The sequence below is a fragment of the Aythya marila genome (genome assembly GCF_965140915.1).
Source record: "Aythya marila genome assembly, chromosome: 4".
NCBI lineage: Eukaryota > Metazoa > Chordata > Aves > Anseriformes > Anatidae > Aythya > Aythya marila.
In genome coordinates, this window is record NC_139045.1 from 3,651,726 (window position 1) to 3,674,860 (window position 23,135).

The window sequence follows — 23,135 nt, forward strand, 5'->3', positions numbered from 1 at the left end:
TAAGGCTCCTAGTCTAAAAACATGGAAGAAGTGCAAGTGATATGTTTCTCTGAATCAGTATTTACTTTTCTAAGCTGTGGGAGACACCAAGCTAAAGCATTTGGCAAAGGAAAATGCAGCATCAGTACTCTTTGTTTCAGTTGAAATCTGTTGTTGTTAAAGCACACATCTGTGCAAACTTCAGCCCTGGAATGAAGTCTGAGAGTAGACTTCCAACCTGCTGATGAGGTATAAGAACAGCAAAAACAGTTCAAGGTGTTCCTGCTTTTTATTCACGTAGGTGGCAGAACACAGTCGCAATTGTGTTATAGACTGTATAAATGAAACATAGGGGCAGCAGTGCCTACCCTGAAGTCATGTAGACCAGATAAAGAAGAAAGGAGAAAAAGCAGGAGGGTAACCAGAGGCAGAGGTGATTGCTGGCCTCCTCTCAGTTACCCATTTAGGGGTACTAACAGAGAATGAAACCAGAACTGCCACCAAGCCTTCAAAGGAGCAGTAATGCAGCCACATTTCTATCCTGAAGCGATCATCTCAGTAATATCCCCTACATCAGGCAGCACGGGTTTTCCCTGTAACCTATTCAAATGCATTGGCAGTGAAACAGCTAACAGACCTTTCCAAAATGTTCACAGCTCTGTCAGAAGCTTCTTTTTGGAAGCCATTCATATTGGACATTAGGATACAGAGTCACTTTCAGGCAGGTTCTCAAAATCTAGCCTCGGCCTTTTTTATTCCAGACAATTCAACAAACTGCAGTTTGCTGCTCTGCAGCTGGCACAGGAATTTATCAGCTCATCCCTTTCACTTTTAATAGGCAGGCACAAAGAACTTGAGCATAGTTTCTGGTCTACCCAAATTAATGGATGTATCTGCTATTTAATTCATCTGTATTTTGCATGCAATGCTTGCATGCCTCATGGGAAATGATATAGACTTGTTCAACCACACTGTCTGGAAAAGTCCCATGACTGAAGGTAGTAATGAGTCATGATGCTTGAGAAAGGAAGAGCAACCACCCAACAAAACAGGCTAAGCTTAGAGTAGCCAGAGCTATGATCTGAATACACAGCTTTTCAGGGCTGCTTTGAAGAGTTGTACAGGTACAAGTGACTGTAACAAGAGGGTGTAAGGAAAAATAAGTTTATATTGTCAAGGACACAAAAAAGTCTCTGAGTGGAACAAAGACTCCTGTATGAAAAAAGGTCAAACACACATCATCGTTTTGTCTGGTGATTATTATTAGCATAGTGCTTCCTGCGAGAAAGTATACCTAGCTGGAGTTGTAAAAGCAGCAGTAGATAAAGCAGAGTGCTCACAACTTAGCAACAGCTTTGAAAGTATTGTCAATAAAGCTACAGTTTGAAATAGGGCCAAGTGATAGTACGTGATAATACTGCACAATTGAAGCAGCACTTCAGTATCTAATCTTGGGATTAGAGCAGATCTGGAGGTTCACACTATTGAAACCATGTCAAGGCTGAATTTATAGCTCTCCTTGGCAGATATAAATAACAGCCACAGATTATTGGGGCAAACTTTGATATAGTTCCCTGAAAAAAATGCCCATTTAAAACCATGGAAACTTTCTTTTTCATCCAAAAACAGAAAAAGAGAATTCTCAGCTGCAGTAGATGCTGAGGCATCTGTTTTCCACTATCACCGTGTTTATATGAATGTTTCTAAAGATCCAGCTTCTAGATATTATGGTCTTTGATAAGTTCAGTTAAGCAAAAGGCCTGGCTACAAACCAGTGCTTTACCACACACATGGCCTTCATACACATGAGACAATCATCGCATTCTCTGTGGATGTGCAGATACTGTAATTGTTGAAGTGAAATATTCAGCATAGACAAATTCTGACGTCATACAATTCCTTAGAAGCAGGCTTATTATTTTTTTCTTCAGTTCATTTAAAAATATTTGTGCATATACACATTCATATATACACAAAAAAGAGGAAGGACACAGATGCCCTATTGGAAAGTGATCTTTTAAACACCGTTTTTCAGTCTGTACTTAGAAGCTGTCTATGCTACAGCCGAATAAGATTACATCTGATGTACCAACTTCTCAATGTCATACTTGGTTAATGTCATGCATACTATACTCCAAGCGTAGCTACCATTTGTTTTTCAACAGCTACATGAACCATGTATTTGTCAGTATATATATATATATATTTTTTTTTCTTTTATTGCTGCATTTTCATGGAAATTTCAGAGTGAAAACTATTGCCATAAAACATGGTTCCTTTTTTTTTTTTTTTTTTTGCTTGACAGATGCATCTGCTTGAGCAAGAACAAAACTCAACTCTATTAAACCAGTAATCCTTCCATATGACATTGTCACACAGCACAGATGTCCTTTCATAGGATTTCTGTCAAGGGGATGGCTTGCCATTCCACACTGACAGGTAGGGCTGGGGGTGATCAGCAAAGAGATCAGAGATTTCTTAAAATGCCTGTCATCAAATTTAAACCAACCTTTATGCAATTCGCTGTGGAGAAAAATTAATTATTGCCCTGCAGTAATTGCTTCCATTTACACACACCTAAATGTTACCAAGCTTTGTGAATGTGAGAACTGCCTAACTGCACACAGAGCACCTGCCATTAACATGTGGATGTCTTGAGACTGGGGACTTCAAAGAAATGATATAAGCTTCTTTGAAATTTTTTCCATACATTCCCTGATTCGTCCTGTTGGAGCCAGAATAGTTAGGACATCTTACTTAAGATGGGAAGATACACAGGAAAATCAGAATAGTCACATTAGGATTTTCTAGATCATTCTTAGGATAGTTTTCCTGTTGCCTACTTGGAATATGTAAAATACATGGCATTATGATTTAAGGGAAAGTTTTCACCAGCTTGCACATGCCTTATATAATTCACTTGCTGCCTCACTACCCACAAGTATTATGCCATCACCAAAAATCCATACTGAGGATGGTACTTGCTGCTGCTCCTCTATTGACAACACAACATTGACATTAGAGCCTAAAAGCCACAACGATGCATGCACCAAATATGCAAGCAGTAACACTTGGGACAAGGAAATGCTTCATTTGGGTCTGCTTCCTTGGAGCTCTTGAACCCAAACCAAACATAGCAAAGTAGTAACATATTTATTTATTTCCTGTTCAATCTGTGTGGTTTGTCTAAGCATTAGCTTCTTTGCATATATTTTTTTTTTCTCTCCCTCTTTAAGAAGCTCTTTAAACAAAGAACAGCACATTTCCTTATTCTAAAAAGGATCTCCAGGCTAAAAGGGAAACAATGAGACTTTTACTTCTTTGTCCTTTGGTATAAAAGAAGAAAGTTTTCAAAAAGACACATTTCTTTCATTTGCAAGAAATTAAATCCAGGTTTAAAGCTTTTCTCCAGCCCACTACTGTTTGATTTCTTCGGAGGGAAGCTACAGCAGTGCCAGGTCCTGGGAAGAACTTCAACATGTGTTGGCAATCTTGCAAACTGAATTTAGAGCCTCTCAAATTCAATATTGGGATAGTTATTAAGAGCAATTCTTGCCTGAAGCCCTTTATGGGAGTTTATGTTAAGTCACTAGCACTCTCTTTTAGCATGAGTTCCCCGTTGTTCATCCCAGATGATGTTTAGAACAATCCTAATCTACTTCCTGGGGCATCCCGCTGAGATACAAGTCACATTATTAACAGCTAGTAGTTCTGATCATAACATCCAACAGGGCCATGCAATTTAGTTCCTGGAATCTCCTGCTTCGCTTTTCATTTAGACAAATCACTGCTGGCTGGAGAGAAAGGGTAAAGCCAAAATGGGAGGAAAATAACAATTTTCTAGAGAGAGCATTTTTGTATATGACCTTTATTCCCATAGCTTTCAGCAGGACTGTACAAAGAATAAACTCGAATAGATATTTTTTATCTCCTTTTTCAAACAAGGTATCATAAAGAAGTGATCTATTACAGAACTTAAAATATGGAAGTGACTCTTTCAGGGCTTTCATACCCTCCTGGGCGCACCACAAAGCTGGGCACAAGATGTCATTTCTACTTCTGCAGCTGAGTGACACCATACTCCTCAACTTTTGAAACATCCTCTTTCTTAGCAAACGAGACTTGTCTGTTTCAGGGATTTGAGACTACGCAGAACGTGCTGGTTCCCCTAGACTAGGAAGCATGTAGGCAGCACATAGGTCAGTCAAGTTCACAGTCTTCCTTCTTCTGTTCTCTCTTTGCTTTGAAAGAAAATAACTGCAGCCTTTGTAATGGACCTTATTTTTTTTTTTCACTATTTACCACACTAGTCAGGCCAGAGCTGATGAATAATACTTTCTTAACTTCATTCCCTCACTGCAGAATAACTAATTGAAATCAGAAAACAAAACAAAACAAACTGCTACAAAAACAAAACAAACAACTGTAGGCAACACCATACTGAAAAATAAATAAATAAACAAAATCTTCTACTGTGGAAATCTTTACAGAAATTCGCTTCACTTCTATATTCTTGTGACCCCTTCAATGATCAATGAAGTTTATCACAGAAGTCAGCTGTTGTATCAGATACAAAATCAGGAACAAAGGGTACAACTGATACATAGCTGATGGCAGCAAAGTTGAGTATCCATGGGCATTACTCATTTTATATGCTGAAGTTCATTCACTCACAGCCGAAACCCAAAACGCTCACATCAAGTCTTACTATCACCACACGCTCTCCGTTTGTCTGCTCTGAGATCAGGTTCCAGTCTGGGGTGCTGTGAAATACAAACTGGTGGAGCTACATACGCCCTGTGAGCAAGTTTCTCCAAATCTCTTGTCCTATTACTGGTCAATCCTTGTCTCTAAATCACCCATTTCTTGTTTCTTTTGTCCAGGAAGGTTTTGTGTTTGTTTACCTGTTTAAAAGCATTTCTTCGTGCATTCTGATTAGAGAGTACACTTAGAAGAACATATGTAGCATTCTGTGAAAACAAGAGGGTAAACCTACAAGCAGGGTAAGTCAGTTACTCAGCTAGGGCTGAGTAACAGTTACTTTGCTATGGCAATCAGGATTGAATTCTTTAAAATTCATTGCCTCTGTCATGGTTACTGCAGCAAAGCAAATTAATTTAAGATTCCCTTAGAGGTCCACATGCAGAATTATATATGATTCCCCCACCAAGAGAAAGGAAAAATAGAAAATTTCATATCCATGCCTTTTTTTTTTTTTTTTTTTTTGTAAACTGCTTTTAATTGGTACAAGCTTCCTATTGGCCTTGGGGCTATCTCAGTTTGTGACTCAAGTGCCACAGCTGAGTTTATCTAGCGCTGAGGTTCATAAACACCCTTAGCTGCTCTGTAACACCTTACTTTTACACCAGTTGTGATGAGCTCAGTGAAAGGAGGAAAAAAAAAAAAAAAAAAGGAAAAAAAAACCAAGACATTCCTGCTAGGCTCAAACAGTGGATGCACTCTCAGATGACCCCTTGACATTTTCCAGTCATTGCAGAAAGGGCTGTCCCATCTCTGGAAATAATCTAAACACTGATCCTCCTAACTGTCAGAAAAGAACCAGAGATTAGGAAAAAATGCCTTTAGAGATTTTCTGATCAACAAACTTCTCTTATAAGTGCCAATGTATAGGTGAATAAAGGTTTGCTTTAACTGGTAACAAATCAATATTTGTGCAGGTTCACATCCCACAAAAGCAGAAATGGACTTGTGGCTATGACACTATTACAGGGAAGAGTCTAAAGAAGTGGTAGCATTGTAAGAGTAGGATCCTTTTGTTACATGCTTCCTTTCCCAAACTGAAAAATTTGAGATCAACATTTTCTTTCAAGTGGAATTTGAAAAGGTTATTGAACCTCAAACATCTGACTTCGCATAAATACACTGCAGCTTAGATTCCAAGGCAAACAAAAGTACGAGTATAGCAATAAGTTTATGCAGAGGCAAACAACTTCAGTGCTGAAGACAGTAACCATAACAAGGCACCTGTACTCAGAGAAACCTTAATTCAGAAAAAAGGTGAGCAACACAGTAAAATGTACTGATATCCTAAAACTTTGGAACAAAAAAGAATATAAGCTACGCAAAGGTTTGAAGAGGGATTAGCTTTATGTGAATACATGTAATTATACTGGTTTCTGAACTCTTCACAGAAAATGATATTGAGACAATAAAAGTGAGAGAACTAACAAGTGAACTGGAATTACTACTACTATTTTTTTGTAGCTCCCTCCTCCATACACACACAGGGACAGGTCATCAAGCAGGGCAAATGCTCATGACTGACATCAACTTATTGTTCGGTCTACCATTCAAGAGCAGAATGGATTATATGTCAAAGAGATCTAAAAAGGAGAAACGATGTCTTAAAAATATGATCATTCAATAATTCATTGAATTTTCCCAAACTGCTACATACCAGTATTTGTAGAAAACTCAAAAATTTTTAAAGGTAGAACACATCTGTCAAATTTAGGTCAAGCTTCTATATATGAAGTACTCCAGGTAAACAGAACAGATATCAGGGGAAATTTATGTGGAACTTTTAGCATGACTGGGAGGGAAAGGGAGAGAAAAGAGAATTTATATTATGACTAGGTATTCTGGTTTATTTTAAATAGGAAGTTGTGTAAAGATGGAAGAAACTGTTAGCGTGCAGTTTCTCAGAGACACAAGGTGTCAGCCGTAGCACAACAGAGAATCAGGTCTAGCTACATACTGTTAGGCTTTTCTAGGTTAGTGCAACGTTTTAAGCAGGTTTGCCAAGCTATGTTTTTCAGTTTAAAGGGAACATTAGAGCTTGCAAGCCTATACTTTCGTAGAAAGACTTTAGTTTAACGTTTACAGGACAAGATTCCCCCATTGAACATTTGTCTGGTCATTGCAAATGCTAGTATTTCCATCACTAAGTTCCGAGAAAAACAGTTTGGGTCAAAAAGATTTTGCATTACATGTGAAGGAGAATGAACAGTTTTGTATAATAAAGAACTGCTAGATTTCTATACTCAGAAATAAAATAAAATGAAAAAAAAGAGGAAAGAAGCATCAAATCAGCTCTTTAGCCAATGATGGGACATTTGTTGCATGCAGCAACCACGGGATACCTAGGTAGGATTAGAGTACCTGGACCTCATAAGTCAGTTAAAGCTACATCCTTTTCTAGCCTGAACTGCAAAATTTAGTGGTACCAAAGACCAAGGATAGGGGATATTTACTTCTAAAGAAAGCAAAAAATAACAAAGAACATTAGATGCTAAGAGATATTAGGAAAGAAAACCCGTAGTAGCCAACAAATTAAAAGACAAAAGGGGAGACAGATGAGACATCCACACCTTTTGCCAAAGCTCATGGGCTGAAAACAAACAAACAAAAACCCACCCCAAAACCTATTTGTTAAATCATAGACTCTAAGTTAGGAATAAACAAACCCTAAAGATGAATCATACTTTACTTCACACCCGACGCTGATATTATACTTTTTTTTTCTTCTTGTTGTTAGAGAGGTTTTAGGAAGAGGTGTCATTTGAAAGTTGAATTGCTATCAGTCTGTCTGGGAAATGTCTGTTTGAAGGAATCATGCTGCCTCTAAATTTGTCTGTTGCTGTCATCAGTTGAATAGTCTCACATCTCATCTCCAAGAATTATAAGTCAGTAGAATTGTTGAAGTTAGCATCAAAGAAAGATGGGAAATTTTCCCCTGCGCAATCCATCATGTGCCTTTTTAAGGAATGTTTAGATGTGAAGACTTATAATCTTGTACACGGGAGTACTGCTCAAAATATTGAAGTATATTCTAAATCTTGGAAAAGGAAAAAAGTGTGGGGGGACAAATGTCCCCAGGAAGCAGGGTTAGGCACAATGGTCTTTCCCCTTGAAGTCTACTTCAACCAAGAAAGTTCCAGAGAGGATTATATTCCAAAAACCTTTCTGTGGCTCACTTGGACATCAATTCTATCACCTTTCCCTATCTCACCAGCACTTCAGCTGGTTATCTAACAAGAAGCCTGGTACAGAGGAAGGAAGAGCAGGAAATCTCTACTGCAGAGAAGAGGTAATGCTTGCAAATCAGTGCGAGAAAGCTCATAATATGCACAATAACAATTTAATAAATAATCTCATGCTACTGAAGACTTACATGTTCTCTAAGAAACACCAAAATCCGTTATAAGCACATCCAGTAGATTCCCAGCTCTGTTTCAGGACCTCTAAAATATTTCCACTGTCTCTGCAAGCCCTTTTACGAATTTCACACATGGAGCTTGCTATATAAAAACTATTTTTTTGCATATTTTTGGAGGCCACTTAAAAACAGCCTCAGAAGAGTAATGAATCAGTGATTAAAAGCACAGCCAAATAATTTTAAAACTCAGAATTTACCTATGGTAAGATCCATGGAAAGTTAACATTTGTCAAGCATGAGAATAGCATTGATGCTGGTACCACCTATTCCAAGACCAGAGAAAAGCAGGTACGTTCATTTATGCCACAGAGCACTTAACAATTTCAAGGCCTTCTGCAAACATTAACTAATTAATCCTCCTCTACTCTTGCCAAATACATGATTGTATTAAGGATTGACCTAATGTAACCTTAAACGTTAAACAAAGCAACAGTCTACAGAAATTATAAAGAAAAACTGCTCAACCAGGGAGCTGGAAGGTATCCAACTCAACGGTTGTTTCATAAACTTTTAATCGATTTCAAGATATTAGCCAAATTGATCACTGGTTGGCGTACTATGCCACTGCAGTTGTAGCAGTGAGGCTGGCTCACTAAATTGCATTTATCATCTGTGAGGAACTCTGCAGTCCGCTGTTTCTGCAAAGATGAATTTGATTTAGTGACAATGGTCTCTTTGTTAGTGTTTACAGCTTTAAAGGATTACAGAGCCCCTTAGATTTCAAAACAACAGAAGATCCTGGAGGATTTTGTTTTAAATTCCTGTTTATTTCCTAAAACATGAATTACTATGACTTTTGGATATGAAATACCCAGTGCTAAGTACTCTAGTGCTAAACTAGCATAATCAGAAAAGTGAGGTTTAACAACAGAAATGCTGTGATTAATCTTTGTCTCTCGTGTTCGAATTGCTTTTGAGGAGCAGAACAAGAATCATCTCTCTGATCTTTAAAAGCAAGACATCCTCCTAGGCTTGCATTTTGAAGCATACTAATTTTATGAATAACATGTTTTACTGAAGATTGAGAAAGCAAAATGTATAGGCACAACTCAAAGATTACAAAGAGATTACTGTGAAATACAAGTCTCAGTTTAAGAGGAAAAACACTGACAGTTTTTTTTACCTTGCTGAATAACAATTATTAAAAATACCTCAAGAGATGCAGACAGTAACTAAAATACAACTATATATTTGCAAATTCAATATATATAGTAATTTAGAAATGCCTCATTTACTGTCAAAAGTGTTAAAATATGACAACAGAAATTACACAAACATTTTTATTTTCTTTCCAGTGAAGTTATCTTGTGGTTTGAGTTTAACAGTGGAAACAGAAATTTGAGCATCCTATTGATATTTCAAGACTACAGTACTCATATATCACCAAATTCATGAATTCATGAGCTAATCCAACAATTAGCGATTCCCGCTTAGCCTCCAGAGAGATTATTCTGCAAATTTCTTTATAGCAAGTTATTAGGTGGAGAAAAGCCAAACCAAACCAACCAAACAAAAAGAAAGCCTACACACAGGTTCTCCATTCTTTAATTCTCAACTGAAGTTTCTCAATTCTTTAAAAATATCAATTAAACTTATAACTATATAACTATAACTTACTATAAGTGTCTTTTCCTGAACATTTTGTGAACTTTTATGGTTTTCTGGAAATATAAACACCACCTGTTATAACTAAACCTGCTGCTTCAGAATTTTCAAAGCTTGATTTTTAACTAAATTGTTTGTCGTGGTGTAGTTTGCTCCTTCCTCCCACAGCCCCCTTATTTTAAGTATTATGATATGGCCGAGGAAGATAACTATCAACACTGCACCTGCTATGCCTTTTGTGTTGTGCGTGCACCTTTGTAGCCTTTGTACCAAAATGACTCATACAGAAGCTCATCCTGGGTAGAAACATGCTTCTGATTTCCAACATAATGGAAGAGTAATAAAATTATAAATAACTACGGCAAATACTGTAACTGGTACAATTCAGCTGATAAGGAAACAATATGCTCAGGTAACAGCATTCTTGATAATGAGGGCAATGGCCCTAATGACAATATAGGAGTAAAACATGAATAAGCTGGCTGAATTTTACAATGCTGATACCATTAATAGGAATCATTCAGTGATTTTTGCATTGGTGGTGATCAATGGTTTCCAGTTTTATAACTTCAGAAAATTATTATTGATCTGTTATCACCTTCCACTCAGTTTATTTAATGCTACAGTTCATAAACAATAACTTTGTCTATAAATACAATAAGGATGACAGCCAGACTGACAGTTTCCCTTTTGTTTCCCAGATATTTTTCAAAAGTTCTTTTTAGGTCCAAATACTATACAGACGAGGAATGACACAGCATGAGAGGCACTCCCTCTTAAGAAACTTCAACCCTGAGTCATGCTGGTCATTCCTGGTGCAAATACAAAAAGATCATCTTCCCTTGCTCAAATTTCTTGCTGTATTTTGGTTTACAACGGAAGCCTCCCCTTCTATGTACAAATTGTTTCCCTCGAAGAGGCTTGCTCCCTGAAAAACTTATAGAAAGAGCACTAATAAAAAATAACCACCTCAGACAGAAAGCACAAGTGGCCAACTACCCTTAAATAAGGGCATGCTTGATATGCATGCTTGAGAAAAATGTCCTCTTTGTGCACATCTGGATTTGTGTGGAGCTTCCTCTGCCTGCTTCTAACTGTGGGTAAGAGCCAGGTTACAAAACGACCAGAAGAGACAAGGAGGAGAGGCGCGCAGACTCTGTTCCTGACCTATCTGCATGCACTTGCTACTTCTTCGCTATGAGTAATTAGAATTATTTATGAGGGATATATTATTTATGAACCACTCTTGAATGTGGCAGGAGCCTAACTACTGAAGCAAATATGAAGGAACAATCTCAATTCAAAATAACAGAACAGCGAGGAGCAAATAGGTGGGGAACCAATAATCTGGCAGTTCTGTTGTAAAGAATTGGTGTAATATCTTCAAGTTCCTGATATTTTGTCATCTCCCCCCTACCCCTTGTTGATCTAGTTTGATCGATCTAGCCTGATTTTGAACACGCCAAAGGGTCACTGACATCCCAGCACAACTAGGATCAGGGAGGAAGACTGTGAGACAGCTGTGAAAGAAGGGGAAACAATGTGCTGAATCTAGTGGAGACAAGAGAAAGCTAATCAAGAAAGGTGATCAGATTAGAGAAATAGATTGCAAGTACTGAAATAAATGCAACAAGAAGAGAGTACTGGGACCTGAAGGAAGTGAGGGAATCAAATCAGCAGACAGGAAAGATGTCTGGAATTTTTCTTTTCCATTATTATTTTAAATATCAACCTAAAAGGATATTGTGCAGTTGCTCATGTGTTTGTAATTCATTGTCTGCTACTTGTGTTTTAACATGAGGGGTCAGGAATCAGTCTCCTGCACTTCCTTCATGACCCTGTCTACATCCTTGGGCACATCACTTTACATGCCTTCATTTCCTTATAAGATATATATTACAACAGCAGTATGCAGCATTTGGACTTAAGACTATTAATTCACATCTCAAAACTATGCCTTCATTTCCTTACGAGAGATATATTACAACGGCAGTATGCAGTGTTTGGACAATGGACTATTAATCCACATTTCAGAACTAATAACTACCGAACGTGCACCCAGCACTCGAGATTACTCCAATGTGAAGTGCTCACTTAGCATCAGCCGAACTCTGGCAAGAAACAAGGGGGAAAGGCTGACTGTGCACAAACCATGAAGCTGGAGACAGGTCTGTTTGTACATGCGTCCCTCTGCTCTCTTCCTATTCAGTAGAGAGCATCAGTATTTTTTAACAAAGCAATCCCAGAAAACAAACAAACATACATGTGCTTTGCACGTGTGGTAAAGAAGACACTATTCTAAAATTTCTCTAATTCTCCTTGGTTAACTGTGTGTGTGTAGACCTGTGATAAGCACTAAATATGCAGATATATTTCTAAATAACTATTTTCCTAAAGTGATATTTCTCCCTGAAAAGATGGAAGATGAATAAATTCAGTGTTTCTTACACCAAGATTCTGTTTATAGCTGCCAGACTCTCTTCACGTATCACCAAAACATGACCCAGGAAAAAAATAATTATCTATTTTCATGATACATACAAGTCCACTCATGACCGATGGATTTTGCTCTATAAATCCATCATGGGTGGCAGTAGGTAGAAGCCAATAGCTGACTAATGCACAGCTTGCAGAGTAAGGAGTGAGGGGAAAAAAGAATGTGTGGGAAAATCCTGCAAACACTACAGTCAGTGAAGGAAGAGAAGGAGCAGGCCATGGGAGCAGGCATCCCTATCTGAACACACCAGAGCAGATATCCACCCTGCAACCACTGGAGGGCCCCATGCCAGAGCAGACGGATAGTTCCTGAAGGAGCAGCCGTCCACGGAGAGGATTCACACTGGATCAGCAGAAAAACCTGAGGAAGAAGCAGCAGCAGAGAAGAAATCTCCATGTTCCTGTGCTACTCAGGGTCAGGAAGACAGTTAGAGGAGGTGGGAACGAAGGAGGCAGTTTGAGCCTTGGTGTTTTGTCTTTGTCATCATTCTATACTATTTTTAATTGGAAATAATTTAATTCTCCCTAAGTCAAGCCTGTTTTACCTGTTTTGCGATTGGAAATGATGTCCCCATCTTTATCTTGACCCGTGAGCTTTTTCATCTTTTCTCCCCTTGTCATGCTGGGGCAGCAGACCAAGAAAGTGGCTGGCTGCTTGGCAACTGGCCAAGTTCAACCCACCACACATCATGTTGCATTTTTGTGGTAAGTTGAAGATGTGTACAAATAGCTTGTATATGAGATGCACTGGCTGGACCTTTATTATGTAAACAAAAAAAAAAAAAAAAAAAAAAAGGAGGGGGAGGAGACTGTTTGGGAGCATTTCTGGGATTGCTGAAACCAAGCAATATAGAATAGTGCAAAGATGGCCTGAAAGAATAACTTACTATTTTCAAATCAGAAATTTTCACAGGATGAGGAAAGGATACTTTTAGTCACACAGAATCACAGAATCACACAGAATTTTCTAGGTTGGAAGAGACCTCAAGATCATCGAGTCCAACCTCTGACCTAACGCTAGCAGTCCCCACTAAACCATATCCCTAAGCTCTACATCTAAACGTCTTTTGAAGACTTCCAGGGAAGGTGACTCCACCACTTCCCTGGGCAGCCTGTTCCAATGCCTCACAACCCTTTCAGTGAAGAAGTTCTTCCTAACATTCAACCTAAAACTCCCCTGCCGCAACTTAAGCCCATTCCCCCTCGTCCTGTCACCAGGCACGTGGGAGAACAGGCCAACCCCCACCTCGCTACAGCCTCCCTTGAGGTACCTATAGAGAGCGATAAGGTCGCCCCTGAGCCTCCTCTTCTCCAGGCTGAACAAGCCCAGCTCCCTCAGCCGCTCCTCGTAGGACTTGTTCTCCAGGCCCCTCACCAGCTTCGTCGCCCTTCTCTGCACCCGCTCAAGCACCTCCATGTCCTTCTTGTAGCGAGGGGCCCAAAACTGAACACAGTACTCGAGGTGCGGCCTCACCAGAGCTGAGTACAGGGGGACGATCACCTCCCTAGCCCTGCTGGTCACGCTGTTCCTGATACAAGCCAGGGTGCCGTTGGCCTTCTTGGCCACCTGAGCACACTGCTGGCTCATATTCAGCCGACTATCCACCATCACTCCCAGGTCCTTCTCTGCCTGGCAGCTCTCCAACCATTCCTCTCCCAGCCTGTAGCTCTGCTTGGGGTTATTGCGCCCCAGGTGCAAGACCCGGCACTTGGCCTTGTTGAACTTCATGCAGTTGACCTCAGCCCATCGGTCCAGCCAGTAATGCATTAGAACAAAGAAGAACCCTTATGCAACAATTATTCATTATCACTAGCTCCCTGGAGTCCTCAATACATATGCCTGTTAAACAAAAATAACAAGGGAACATGAATATAGAAAATAAAAGTTGCTGCGAACAGCCTATCACCCCCTAGCCGTGATGCTGTATACAGAGTCAATAAGATTATGAAAGACAGGGTCATCACATCTGGTCAGCCACCACACCAGGAGACCAAGGCAAATAATCACACTTGCATTTGACATAGCTATCTTTCCATTTTACCCTGCTTAAGTGCCTTTATTTCTAGCCTTCTGCTCTCACAGGTCTTCTGTTCTTGAAAAGTATCATGATTCCCTTCTAAAAAAAACAGTAAAGATTAACTTAAGTGGGGAAAATCAAATATCTCTGCAGCATCTTTCTAGTAGTTCAGTTCCATCAGCAAGATGTGTTTCAGGTATCCAGAGATGGAAGATGACAGAAAAAAAAAAACACAACTCTGGTCCTATCCTAGACTAGGGTGGTGGAGGAACAGCAAGCTCTTTAAAGCAGGTCCAACTCTTGTAAGTTGTAACTTAGGCTAAAGCCTTCTCCAGCATGCTGAGGATAAATGTGAACAAATTCACATTGACTGAAGGGACTGAGGTGCTTGGAGCAAAGTCAGAGATTTCTCCCATCTCTTAATGTAAGGATTCTCTCCTCCTCTTTGCAAATAGTTCCTTGGACCCTTTTTCTTGGCACTGCAGAAGAACAGCCTGTTTTCATGGCTGAGGAACTGTGAGTACAGGTGCACCTCTAAGGCTCAGATGATGCTGAGGAGCTCCCTGGGAGAAAAGCCCCACAGCAGAAAGCTCCAGTTGTCAGTCCAGGGTGCTGCTGCTCTGTCCTGTGGGGAGCTCAGGCATTCATGGCACAATTCACTCATTCTCTGTCAGCTGAAGCAATGTTGTACAAAAGAGACTTTAAAGCCTTTGTTTAACCTGCTACATAGTGCCAGGTGGGCTCTGAAAAGAACAGAAGACATTCTAGGCATAGCGAATCAAAAAGAAGCCATCTGAATTTTTGAAAGAATGGGAAAAAAGGTACAGCATTCCCCAGCTTTTCTGAAGGTGGCAAAACTGCACGGCCTAGTTAGTGCACAATCACAAAGCACATGAAAAATGCTAATATGAGAAGACAGGTCTGGAATTCATGTAGGACTGGAAAGGATGCATCCATGGTTCAGGAGTAGTCTAATCTGACCTCTAAACTTCAACGTGTAAAGCATTTGAGATTTATTTTTAAGATTGTTCGTCACAGAAGAGTGTGTGTGGAAATCAGAACTTTCATGTCCATATGCAAGTTCTATTTTAGCCACAATGTGAAGTAAAAAAATGGCTCACTAAACACTGGATATGAAAGGCTGTAGAGATACTTCTCCCATTTGGTATCCCTTGTATCAGTTCAATCAGTTTCAATCACTTCAAATCAATCAATCTTTATTTCTTAAGCACTTTGGGCTTACCACATTTTCCATAGCTTGAGAAATTTTGCAAAATGCATTTTGGACTACTTGAACTAAATCAATTAAAACCTCCAACCATTAAATTGAATCTAGGAACTTCATATATTCCTAGTCTCTCTTTTCATACTCTTAAACAGATCGTTTTAAATCTGACGCAGTTATACTGCATCCCTTTGGCAGTGTTCTCTAAAGCAATGTTCTTTTCTTGTCCTCTCTTCCAACCCTCAAGAAAGAAATTATATATACACACACACGTATATAAACATGTCTCAATAAGCATTTATAGCCATGACAAATTTATTCTTACTGTCAATTTAATACATGTGTTTTCAACTTAAATTTGATATACAGTCTGGTGTTTTCTATTAGATCATATAAACAAGTATTTGACTTAAAACGGGATTATTTTTCTTCACTGAGACTGAGAGAAGCAATAAACATCACTCTTCCTGGGAATAAAAATGAGGTGGTAATTCCATGAAATATAACCATTAAAATAACAACAGAAAAATCACTGGTGTAAAGAATAAAAAAAAGCTTGACCACAGGCCTGGTTTGTTTACTGATCTTCTGGACAGAAATTGTTTTTGCATGACTGCTTCAATGCATTACATCAAAATGAGGCACGCTTCATTTTTTTTTCCCAGTGTGCATACTAGGAAAAACAAGTCAGCCTGCTGTCATCAGCAGTACCAGCATGAATCCCAGAGCAAGTGGGACTAGGTAGGCACCTCACCAACTCTGTAGGATAAAGTTACTATTCTGTTCTAGATTTTTTAATCACTTCTTGGGAGGTAGAGGGGAACCTTTCCTTTCTCCTGAACACATATTTTTGTTTTTGTAAAATAAGACTGCAAGTCTGTAACGCAGTTTGGGAACTTTAAAATCTTAAAGGATTTGAATGAGAGCATTTCATCTAACTCTGAGAGATTATTGCCATAATCAATCTTCAATGGAGGGGAAAAAAAATACTCAAAAGGAGTGGTATGTTCCTGAGAGGGAATAAGCTCATCTCACAGAGGGTTATTTAATTGTCTGCATACCTTTAAGAAAAGGCAAAGCAAATGTAGATTCTGGCTGACAGACAGCTTGTTACTCTACCTAAGGAGCTGGTCCAGGGAAGGAGCGCATGGTACCGCAAAAAGGTCAACTCCTAAGCAAACCAGATTGTGGACAGTTAATTGTGCTCTGGCTCAACAAAATGCACCAAAAAAAACTAATCAGGCCTGTGCACAGAAAGAATAAATAAGGCAGTTTCTATGATTTGCCTCATCTCATCATAGGAAATTATTTTGCAGTGACTGTGATGCCCTATGGATCTAATCAGACTGAATGAATGCTTTGGCAGCACCTGTGCCAGGACTAGGTCTGCTGAGTTGCAGTGATGTACCAAAGCACTACTGCTGATGGTGGAACACCCAGGATAAATAGGGGGGAAGAAAGGTAGAAAAAAAGAGTAAAAATATAGAAACAAGTAAAATACGGACAAGGCATAACAGTGACATTCAAAAGGAGAAAAGATTGTCTTTTAGAATGCTTTAGATCGGTATCAATCTGAACAAATGCAGCTTCCATTAGAATAACTGGTGATAAATTAAACCACTGATGAGATTTAAAATCTGGCATTAGTTCTCCCCGCCCTCCCCCCCCCCCCCCCCCAAGTATTCAAGGGAATATTCAAAAGAATAATCATAAAATTAGAATCAAATCAATTTATAGGAATTTGTAGCTACTTAGCTGAGCTTGTCAGCAAGTGACCAATGAGTTAGGAGATGACTTAGAGCATCTTTAAGGTTATACAAAAGCCAGAAAATTTTTGACTGTGTCTAGCAATAGAATAGTGAGGTTTCTATGACTCTACAAAGCATCTTTAAATAGACTAAGTAATTTTTAATTAATCTGAAGGTTTTTCCATAGTAAAAAGCTAATAGTAGAGCTAAACTAGTAAAATGTAGATGTGATTTTTGTGCCCAGGAAAAATTAATATGAAATATACTAAAATATTATATATGAAAGATTTCAAAATTAGTATGAAATATTATATATGAAATATACCCAAACCGAGAGGCAGTAATTTGGAATAATATTTGGGATTCTATTCAGGAACGCCAAAGCATTTTTACATGTTCTGCTAAGACAAAAACACCTTTTCAGTATCTCATTGCTTTTGAGCCTCATGAAACCAGCTCCTTGTGCTGTATTTAGCTTTGCTTTCCACTGCAAGAGTCTTTATACTAGCAGTACACATGAAACAGTTATATCTAAGGAAGTGTTTTCGTTTCTGGGATTGGAAGAGAGAAGGAGAAAGGGTGGGTGTGTTGTAGAACAGCCTTACATAGATTTTTTTGTGCCATGCTATGACCAGTACTGCTCCAAGAATTTCTGATTTGTTGCTAATTTGTTCCTGAAAATTAGAGAGCTGATGGGTATTGTCACAGACGTGTTTTTATTTGGACTGCATGTCCTCTACCATCCACTGTAGCAGAGAACTGGGCCTCATTAGGATGGAAGCAGAAAAAATGAACACATGGATACATGAGCAAAGACAGACATTTGCCTTGCTGAACCATTGTTCAGCAAAGGTTCAGCACTACTAGTAGTAGCACTACTCTCATGTAAGATCACTAGTAGTAGCACTAAGAAAAGCAGGGTAAGCGCCAAACTGCTAGCTGAATGCTTAAGATCAACAAATCGGGAAAAAATATACTATTTTGCTTATGGGCTTGGTATTTTTACTGTGTAACATATTTGGAGAGAAATGTGGAACTTCACAGTGCAGCTCTAAAACGCCCTCATTCTTCAGAGAGGAAGATGCATGAAGTGAAGTCATATTTTCCCTGGCTACAACATTTCAAAAACCTTGCATCATGCAGCACGGAGTAAAAGTACTTTCCATATTCCCAGTGCACATATGTCAGATACATCAACACAAATGATTGTTTAGTTATCCTCGAGGGTTAACTGTGAATACACATACCTTATACATAATTTATAAATGTATTAATGTAAAGATAGGCGGACGAGACATGGAAGGATACACAGATGCTTCTAACAGGTCAGTAGGTGGAACAAAAAATTTCCATGTTACCCTTGAACTAGGATGTTGCCATTTTGTACACTATTCCTTATGGTCAGATGAAACAGATGTGCAAACTGTAAGGCTTCCAGTTAAGGAAATGAATGCCATAAGTTGTATTTATTGAGCCATAATCAAGACATTCTCTACATAGCAATTAGAAAAATGTTAATTTCAATGTTAGAGATGTTTCATATTACACTGTGCATTGATTTTCACCAGTCTGTCAAACAGCAAAGATGTATTAGCTCCAAAACATTAAGACTTTTGCATATTTTGAGTATAGCAATTTCTCATAGCTGAAGGATGAAATAAAAATAGTAAATGCTTTTTCTAATTGAGAGTTAGCATAACCTATCCAGTATGACTTCGACTGTCATAGAAAAACTAGCATCCCACTTATTTATCATCAGAAATAAATGAGAAGTTTTAGAAAATTATACAAAAAATGAAAAGTTTCACTTATTACAATCATGGCATTTAAAAGTTCATCTGCTTTCATGTGCTCATGTAACTCATTTTGCAGTCTGTGCCTCAAGAAAAGCTATGCCATTGCTGCTGAAATAGACAGGTTTTGTAAGTCACCTTTTTGAACAGACACCTGTTTGCAGAACTTCACATACACATCTTATAAGCCAGAAGGATTTTACAAGCAAGTTCATAGAACACGTAAATTACTGATAAGTGGCAAATTCACCCAGAAATTGAATTGGATATTAGAAACAAACAACAAGAAACAATGGGCATTCTGCACCATAATAATAATAAGGTGCATTTGGAGCATAGTAGAAATTTACCAGACAATAAGTAATTAACTATAAGAAATACACTTCTGGAAACAAACCTGTTTTGCTTTTCTCTTACGAAAGATGAAAATGTATTAGATGGATTCCTGGGCTTTTGTCCTAATCTTCTGGAAGACTGACAGAAGTTAGTTGATTGACAAAGTTGTAAAAACTATACTGGATGGGTGAGAAGTTTTTCAGCACTTGTAAATTTTATTTAATATGTCTATTAAGATGTCTAGCTTTTTTGTAAATTCATTTAATATTTAATCCCACTTAAAAAAAATAAAATCTGATTTGTACAATAGGCAGGGTTTTTAATTCACTCCAAGTATAAAAAGCCTACCTTCTTTAGTGAAAAATACACGCATTTCTTTTTCTTATAAATCACCCTGCAGCTCTGCCACAGAGGCTGGCTTTTATTTCAGCTTGTTCATCAGGAACAGAATTGGCCACTAGGGATCTGATCTTTCAAACATGTTTAAAGTTAAACACATGAACAGTTTCACTGGCTTCCCTGGGACTCACATCCCAGCTAAGCACATGCACCAATCCTTATCATCTTACACTTGTGCAAAACCAGCGCCAGACCTTTGTGTGAGTTAGCTCCCAGCTGATGATGTATTCTGCGAAGGAGGAAAGCATGGTTAATTAGGGTGAAAATTTAACATTTTCCTATCGCATCTGGGACCCACACTAGAAGAGGAGAAAACGCTATTATATATAATACAGAAACCTATTTAGTTAGATCTCTATAGGACACAGCACTGTGTAGTATAGGCATACTCAGAGAACAAGTGCTTCATTACATGTTGAGTTGTGCCTTTTTGACCTGCAGTGTGCCTACACAGCACAACATGTTCAGATAGTTTAACTCCAAAGCCTGCTCAAGGTACAGGTCCTTGCACTAGTCTGACGTGGATCATCAGCTTCACATAGGCAATCAGCTCTCAATGCATCATTCCAGCACTAATTTATAATATCCCTTAGATAATTTTTATTATTCAATAAGAATTGGAAATGAGATGAGATATAAAATCTAACAAAATGAGATGTCCAACACAAATCCACAGAGACAAGTTTAGAAGCTAAAGCAGACAAGTGTCTGATGGCAAAGTAAAGCCTAGCAGACAGTTTTGGACCCTCAGAGTAAATTCCTACAGCTAAATCCATCAGGAAAAAAAAAAAAAAAGTAACTAGAAGAATGCCAAATGAAACAGGTAATATTGGAAGAAAATAATATGAACAGTGAGCAGATCTGTCTTCACCCAATGCTGGTTATATTATTAGTGGTTACGTTATATAGTGTAATAATGCTATATGTCTGAAGTAATTGCAGTTTCAGGACAGGTGTAAAGGTGAAACTGAAGACTAGTAACTCTCTTACATTTGAAGCAAGGAGGATTTAGAGCCATCAGACTTAGACTGACCTGAGGCTGGAGATGAGAAACACAAAATACTAACAAGAGCCTATATAAAATAATGACAGCAGGAACAGGATAGAAATAAATCTCCCACCAACAATAACACAAAAGAGAAATAAAATACAGTTTTCAAGACTGGCTCACTCAGAAGGGCCACAGTGAAACAGCAGTAAAGGCAGCGTGGTAGTAACCTCTGATCCTGTCAAATCCCATGCTCACACAGCAATGAAAATTCTTAAATGGAAAGAGGTTGCAATGCTTGTGGGGCTTGGTGGAAGAATGCACCTCCTGCAGGGCAGTCTGGATGTTGCTCTGCACAGACAGATCTCTATGAACAATGTTCTAAGTTCTCAATGTTCTTTATGAGCAAGCTCACCTGTACACACGAAGCATTCTCTTATGTTTCTGTCTAACAGGCTCTAAACACAGGTACAAGTGTAGGAATCAAACCATAGTCTGATCCTAACTCTTATGGCCTCTGAGACCTTAGTGTTTTTCCCACTGTGGTTAACAGGGAGGCAATAAGGATGTCTGGTTGTATATAATTTTTCATTATCATTATATATTCATCAAGAGAAGCAGTAGTTTTCACATTTTAGCAAGTTTCTCATATTTGAACAATTTTCCCTAAACCACAGCAAGATTAGGTCTAGCCCTTTCAAAAATTTTTGAAGAAAGAATAGAGACCAGACTGTCCAGTGGTATTTGCTGGTACATTTGGCTTTTGCTTATCTTCAGAGAACTGGGAAACTCTCTGCCTAACTTGATGATCTGAGGGTACAACTCTGACCAGAAGGACTACTATGAACCTGAAAGACTTTAGCTAAAAAAATAGGAACATTCAGGGGAAACTCTGATGGTTGATAAGCCATTCTGAACTATAAAACCTTTGTCAGTAAACATAATTGTCCAGCTACAACTGAAGTGTATTATAGTCACTTGAACAGCACACTGCATCTTTTTTATGAACTAGAAATGACATTAAAAAATAAGGCTATTCCAGCACATCTGAAACTTAGGAATATTTTGGTTCCAGATTTGCTGCTCAGGCTTGCATTAGTAGTCTGCCAGCATTTAATCAGATGCTTACAAAAATCATCCAAAGGAGACGAAAACTGCACATGCGGGTTTAAACTGCTTGTGAATACATTGCAACACAACATTCATGGAGAATATTCAATGACTTTGCAAATGATGCTGCCAGAAGACAAATGCCTAAAAGACAGAATTCAAAGTACTGATATTTTATGTATGTATATGGTAAATATTTTCTTAGCACACTACGTGCACGTATGTATGCATGTATGATGAAAGCTTTCTTATAATACCACATGTTCACATCTATTTAGAAGACAAACAAATAGCCTAGCAATCCACAAGGGCGTTTTGCAGGTTACACCGAGCCCCAGAGAGTGATTGTGCTGTTGGGTACCCCGACAGAACGACAGCACCTGTGCACCCCCCCAAAACTTCTGTCTGCTTTCCCAGGGAGGGGAGGCTGCTGGGGATAGCTACACCCGGAGATGCCCTCTGCAACCGCTGCTCCACGAGAAAGGCTCAAAAGAGGGCGGCAAAGATTTATCGCCCTGTGCGAGGTTTTGCTCTGTTTTAAGACCAACGATTTAAGCCATGCAGGGGCTCCCTCTGCTGTTCTTTTTGCTTTCAGAACTATTAAAGGGAAAAACTACTCCGTTGCCGTTTACCTTTAGCTGCGGAGGAGGGGAGAGAGGCTTTTAACACATTTCCAGCATATCCCACGTTCTCTTTTCTGCTTCTCTGTGCCAACTCAGTCTGTTGGCCTCATTATTAGACCACTGAATATGAGATATATAGAGCCAAATATACGGCATCTATATACAAGTATTTACATAGCAGATGTCCTCTCTGGACTGTGAAAAAGAAAGAAATTTTCTAGACAACAAGAGGTTAAAAAAAAAGATCTTTAACAAAAATGGCAATTAGATGATATTCTACATGAGCTGAAAGTTTCAAACTGTCTTGTTGTTTTATTATAGAATTTAATAGGAGACACCCTTGGAAATACATATATATACTTTTTTTTTTTTTTTTTTTTTTTTTTTTTTTTTAAGCAAGCCTTTACAATCAGTACTAATCATGAGACATCGTTAACATATTTGGGTGTTAGACCAGAAAGCAGTGTGAACAGCGTCAAGAGGCCACACGTCACACTGATATAATACACCAAATAAACTCTCTTCTACTTTGTATTAATAGGAGGAAAAAAAAAAAAAAAAAAAAGAAAAAAAAAAGAAAACTACCTAACATCAGCAACAGCATCCCTTCAAATAACTAAAGCTTTCTCATTATTT